Source organism: Benincasa hispida, chromosome 5 (assembly GCF_027475165.1).
Source record: "Benincasa hispida cultivar pf3 chromosome 5, pf3_genome.v1.1, whole genome shotgun sequence".
Classification (NCBI taxonomy): domain Eukaryota; kingdom Viridiplantae; phylum Streptophyta; class Magnoliopsida; order Cucurbitales; family Cucurbitaceae; genus Benincasa; species Benincasa hispida.
The window spans coordinates 30,678,807-30,684,745 of record NC_143482.1 but is presented as its reverse complement, the minus strand read 5'-3'; the positions used below and the strand labels follow the sequence as shown (position 1 = coordinate 30,684,745).

The window sequence follows — 5,939 nt, the reverse complement described above, 5'->3', positions numbered from 1 at the left end:
AAAAAAATTATTTCTAATGTACAAATCAATTCATATACTATCTATAGGCCTCAAAATCATTCTAAAATGCAACAATTTTTTTTTTTACAAAAAATCTAAAACAATTATGAAACCCCATAAAACCCCATAAACTTGTTACCAAAAAAAATAAATTTTTCTAAATCAAATGAGCTCACACAATATCAAAATTCACTATTATAACATAATAAAGGATAAAGATACATAGAAACATGAAATCAAGAACAATGTAAAAAAGTCCAAAACCAAAACCCTCTAAAATGTGCGTAAATACTTACTTGATGAAGATGAACTTGAAGATGATGAACCGAAATGTTGAAGAAAACTGAAAGAATATGAGGAGTTTTGGAAGGAATTTGAAGGGTTAAACAAAAAAAATGGTCATGGAGAGAGGGATTGTGGTTTTGAATCTTTTTCCTAAAAACTGGTATAATGGTCTCCTACCTATGAGAGGTAAAAAATACATTCTTTTTTAAAAGTGGTCATTTTTTCCAAAGGAAAACTTCCAATAGGTCATTTTTGTCAATTTTCCAATTAATAATGATAACAAAATCTCATTTTCTCTCTCATGGTCTCCCTCCTCTTCCTCTATTTTCATTTTGGTATTTGGCAATTTTTATAGTAAGAATGCTTTTTAAACCCAATAAAATCTGAAACCACCACTTTTCCATTTTGGCATGGTCAAATCTTCCAATTTTTTAACCTTTCATGTAGAAGAACCCATGGATTCCAACGCCGTTAAAACACTAAACAAATCCTTTCTCAACCCAACTTTAGAAGAACATGCAAACTGAGACCCAAAATGGGCATGAAATTTATCGGAGGTGAGATCTTACAAGTTCCTAGAGGCAGCCTCTTTGTTAGATCCACCGGCCAAAGGATCGCCACAGCAAAGTCCACATCTACACCATCAAAGGTATTCACGATCGCCTTACTTGTTTATCTGCTCACACCATCATTCAATTCTACGACATCCCAAGCAAAGTTGTGGATTCACCAATCAAAAAGGCTAAATTTGCCATTGATAAGCTTCCCAAGCTCCCCCTTCTAATTCGAATGCTTGATCCTCTTTTCCTCTGTCTACAAAATGTAAACAAACATCTGATTGGATTACTTCATTAGAATCCGTGGGTTCTTCGTCATGAAATGTTTAAAAATTGAAAGCTTTTACCATACTAAAATGGAAAAATTGTGGTTTGAGATTTTATTGGGTTAAAAAATCATTCTTTTGGGAAAATTTGACAAATACCCAAATGAAAATGGAGGAAGACGAGGGAGATTATGAGAGAGAAAATGGTATTCTATTCTTACTATTAATTTTACTATTTATTACCTACTTAACTTTCCATGTCATCATTAAAAGACAACAAAAAGTTAGTTTGCTATGTAGCAAGCGAAAAATATTAACGCCACCAACTTCAAGGACTAGTCAATCCTATTTCTCAAAATTTAGGGTCCGAAAAGGTCTATCTAAAAACCCTAAGGAGCGTTTGGCCCCCTATTTAGAGTTGGGTGGGTGGATTATTATAGCCCACCTAACGTTTGGAGCTCCAACTATTTTAGTTGGAGCCCAAATCTCACTTAAGTAGAGATTATGTGGGTCAATTATTTTGCTCTCCCTCATTTTCCTTACTCTAATTATCGCTCGATTATTTTGCTCCATTTCCTTCCATCCTTCTCCTTGGGTTTCGCCATTGTTCCCGATCGGCATCGTTCCTGGTGGGTTTTGGAACTTCTTATTCTCCGTGTCTGCTAATTGACTGCCATCGTGATTCTCTTTGGTCAGATTTGAAGAAATCCTTCGTAGATTTAGACTACAGTATGTTTGGTAGTCTAGATCTGTGTTTTTCTCTAGATCTATAACCCTTTCTTTCGACTTCCTCTTTCATCTTACCATTCTGAACGCCACTCCCATTCCTCCTTTATCTTGCCGCTTCTTTCGGTTCTCTTTGTTCTTTTTGCTCCAAACGAGGGTTTCCCCTTACCATTTCTTTCGGTTCTCCAATCTTTTGTGTTGACCCTCCGTTTATCTAAGTATGAAATCGTACAATCACATTGAAGCTTAGATCTTGCTTGGTAGGGGATGGAGATCCTCGTTTGAAGCATGATAGGGGGTGGAGGATGGTGTTCGGATCTTGGTAGGGCTATCAGATACAATGGTAAGTCTTCTTTCTCTTCACCAGCCGATGATGAGCCAATGTATATTTTTTTCCTTTTTTTTTTTCTTGACAAACATAAGCTTATTTTTTACACATCTTTTCAACTTACTCTGATTATTTTTCTCTATGATTGATTTCAGTGGTCTGTTCTTGATCGTTGATTGTTGGTCTCTGATGATCAATGTATTTGTTCTGTTCAATGACTGTTTTTGTCTGATTATCGATCTCTATGCTTGATTTCCGTGTTCTATTCTATTATATCTTTGATTATCGGTCTTTGATTATTTTGCTACTATTTCAATGACTATTTTTACTTTGCTACTGTTCTTAGTGTTTAATTATTGGACTTTGATTATCGATCTTTGATTATTTTGCTACTATTTCAATGATTGTTTTTGCATTGCTACTGTTCTTTGTCTTTGATTATTGGTCTTTGATTATCGGTCTTTGATTATTTTGCCACTATTTCAATGATTCTTTTTGCATTGCTACTGTTCGTGGTCTTTGATTATTGGTCTTTGCTTATCGATCTTTGATTATTTTGCTACTATTTCAATGACTCTTTTTGCATTGCTACTGTTCTTGGTCTTTGATTATTGGTCTTTGATTATCGGTCTTTGATTATTTTGCTACTATTTTTATGACTCTTTTTGCATTGCTTCTGTTCTTGGTCTTTGATTATTGGTCTTTGATTATTGGTCTTTGATTATCGGTCTTTGATTATTTTGCTACTATTTTAATGACTCTTTTTGCATTGTTACTGTTCTAGTTCTTTGATTATTTTGCTACTAGTTCAATTACTCTTTTTGCATTGACTCTAATGATCAATGCATCTGATTTACCATGATACATCATATTATCCAAAATTTAGAACGACTTAAGAAAGAATTTTGTTACTCTGAGGCTGGTTCTTATTGTCTAAGCATAATACTAAGATAGTTGATTGTTTGTTGGCTTCCTTATTTTTTTTCCACTTGCAACTATGTCATAACTCTTGTTTGGTTCCCAAGTTGTTCTTGTTTGGTTTACTCTAGTTTGATTGCAAGTAGTTCTTAAAGTAGTGATTTGCAAGTACCTTGTTGATGTGATTGATAGTAGTAAAATTGATTGACAATAGTGAAATTGATGTGTTTGGTTCCCAATCTCAATGGTACACTATTCAATTATTTCACTAGGTGGGGTTTCCAATGTGTACTTATTACCATAAGTACACCTAAACTTGACCTATCCATGAATGAGACCTATTTCCAAGGTACACTTCTTTTCCTACCCATGACCTACTCATGAATGAGACCTAAAACTTGACCTACCCATGAATGAGACCTACTTATTTCCAAGGTGTACTTTATTTCTCTTCTCTATAAATGAGACATCTTTTCCTTACAACTATGAGGACAACCCCATCTTCACCACACCATTATTGATAAGTCACTTCCCCCTCCTTCTCTTTTGCATTGCTTATCGCATCTCCTGTTAAGTCACTTTCACTTTTTTCCTTATATTATTATTAAAGCATCTGTTTATTGATTGTCATAGTGTTCAACTTATTAGAGAACAAGCGAAGCTTCACATTTCCTCCTATTGTACGTAAGGTGGTCCTCTTCTTTGTCTCAATTTTATTTTCTTTTATGTCATTCTTGTTTATTTCTATGGTTGATTTAATATCTTTTTCTTCATGTGTTATAGGTTGGGTGGAAGCTAATCTGTACTTCTTTTCTCAAATTTCATCCTATATATTTGAAGTATTTATTCATACAAAACTTAAATTCTGAAAATAATTTAGTTATATATTTGTTATGCTTTTGCAGTTGATTTTCTTTCAGTTATTAATCTTTTCTTTCAGTTGTTTCTTGATTTTTTCCTAAATACTTGTTAGGCTTCATCACATTTTTCTGTTTCATTTAAAACTCAAGATTTCATCATGAGTCTAAAATGAAACCTACTAAAATCAAGACTATTTTATCAATGAGAATTTTAATTTCCATGTTCATATTCAAAAATAAAATTATTCGACATTTTGTGAAATTGAATATGATTATTGTTGTTGATTAAAAAAAAAAGTTTGTAGGGCTAGCACTCATCTATGGATTAAAGCATGCTAGTGATCAGCAACAAACGTTAATAATACCCATTTGATAGCTTCATTTGGTAGGGTTGAATATATTTGATAAAAATGCAAACAAATTTTTTTATTGGTAAATTAAAAGTAAAGTAACAGCTACGAATAATTGTCTTTAAGGATTAAGGTGAAAAAACTTAAAAGTCTACGGATAACGATTTAAACTTATTTGTTAAGGAAGTAGAAAAGAGAGAAAAAGAAAAAAAAAATATGCATTTTTACTTCAAACTTTCAATTTCATCCATTTGCACTCTAAATTTAAATAAAAATTTCAATCTTAATGCTAAACATTAAAAAGTATTGCAAGCTACTATTACTAAGCTATAACATACAATTTTGCATACATTTAAAACTCCATGATAAGTATATTCTTAATTAGATTAAAAGTACACCAATTTGAAACTAAAATTAAATTTTGCGTAAATTTAAAAAACCACTCATGAATAAATATTTCAGGAGCCAATTTTGTTATCTATGGTATAATGGACCCCCAATAAATAGTAACCATACTAACGGTGTTCACAACTACCCAACGTCAATTACTGCAAATAATAGAGTTGTTACTCGATGACCATAAGAGGATAGAATACTTGCCATACATAGACTAATCCATGAGTCTGATTTAAGTTGACGTGAAAGCATGCGAATAGATAGAAGATGTTTTGCCATTTTATGTACTTTACTAAGGATAATTAGTGGATTAGTGGGAATAGAAGTTGTAGATGTTGAGGAGATGGTCGCCATGTTCCTGCATATCTTAGCCTATGATGTGAAGAACAGAGTAGTTCATAGACAGTTCGTTAGGTCTGGTGAAATAGTTTCTTGGCATTTCAACTCCATTCTCAACGCCGTTTTACGACTACATGAAGTACTGTTGAAAAAATATTTGCCAATCACAACCTCTTATACAGATCTGAGATGGAGATGGTTTGAGGTATAGTGAATATAAACAAATGTTGATGCGTTGTCCATGTCTAGTTTAGATAACTTATGTATATGAATATTTCATACATTGTGTTCCCACAGGATTGTCTAGATGCGTTAGATGGTACGTACATAAAGGTCAGTATGAGTGCCACTGATCGACCAAGGTACAAGACAAGAAAGGGTGAAATCACCACGAATGTTCTTGGTGTTTGTGACACGAATGGCGATTTTGTGTTTGTCTTACCTGGGTGGGAAGGTTCTGTTGGATTTTATGTCCTAAAACTCGTAGTTTGTAAATTAATAAATATATTCTGTTTTGTTTTTCGATAAAGTTGTTAGTGAAATTGTAATCTTGAATCCAATAAACTAAGGTTCCGAGGCTATTTAATGTAATTTGAACTTTATGTAGTGACATAAATGTGGATCAAGTTCAAATATATAGCCAAAATGGTCTATAGTATATGAATAAGGTTGGGCGCCTTATTCTGGGGACACTATGGATGCGGCCCACTTTGTAGATAGTACAAACGATGTGATCTTGAATCGTTCATATAGAGATATGTGAGTGGGGGTATCCTATATAAAGAGTTTACATAAGACTGAACCATGAAATAGTCACTTTTTATATTATAAATGCCGTTTTATGTATAAAACTGACTATTTCGTTAATTGATGACCTAGGTAACTTAATCTTAATTCTGAGCTAACTATGAACT

General features: G+C 33.1%; 1 long non-coding RNA gene across 3 annotated transcripts; it reads left to right on the top strand.

Moving 5' to 3' along the window:
• Positions 1 to 331: 331 nt before the first annotated feature.
• Positions 332 to 5,594, top strand: LOC150036030 (uncharacterized). 3 transcript variants are annotated; one of them, XR_016529780.1, is made up of 4 exons: positions 332 to 934; positions 2,099 to 2,177; positions 3,714 to 5,230; positions 5,323 to 5,594. It is a non-coding gene; the product is annotated as an uncharacterized LOC150036030 (long non-coding RNA). The 3 variants fall into 3 exon arrangements; XR_016529778.1 differs by having other exon boundaries at positions 2,099 to 5,230; XR_016529779.1 differs by having other exon boundaries at positions 332 to 2,177.
• Positions 5,595 to 5,939: the final 345 nt, after the last annotated feature.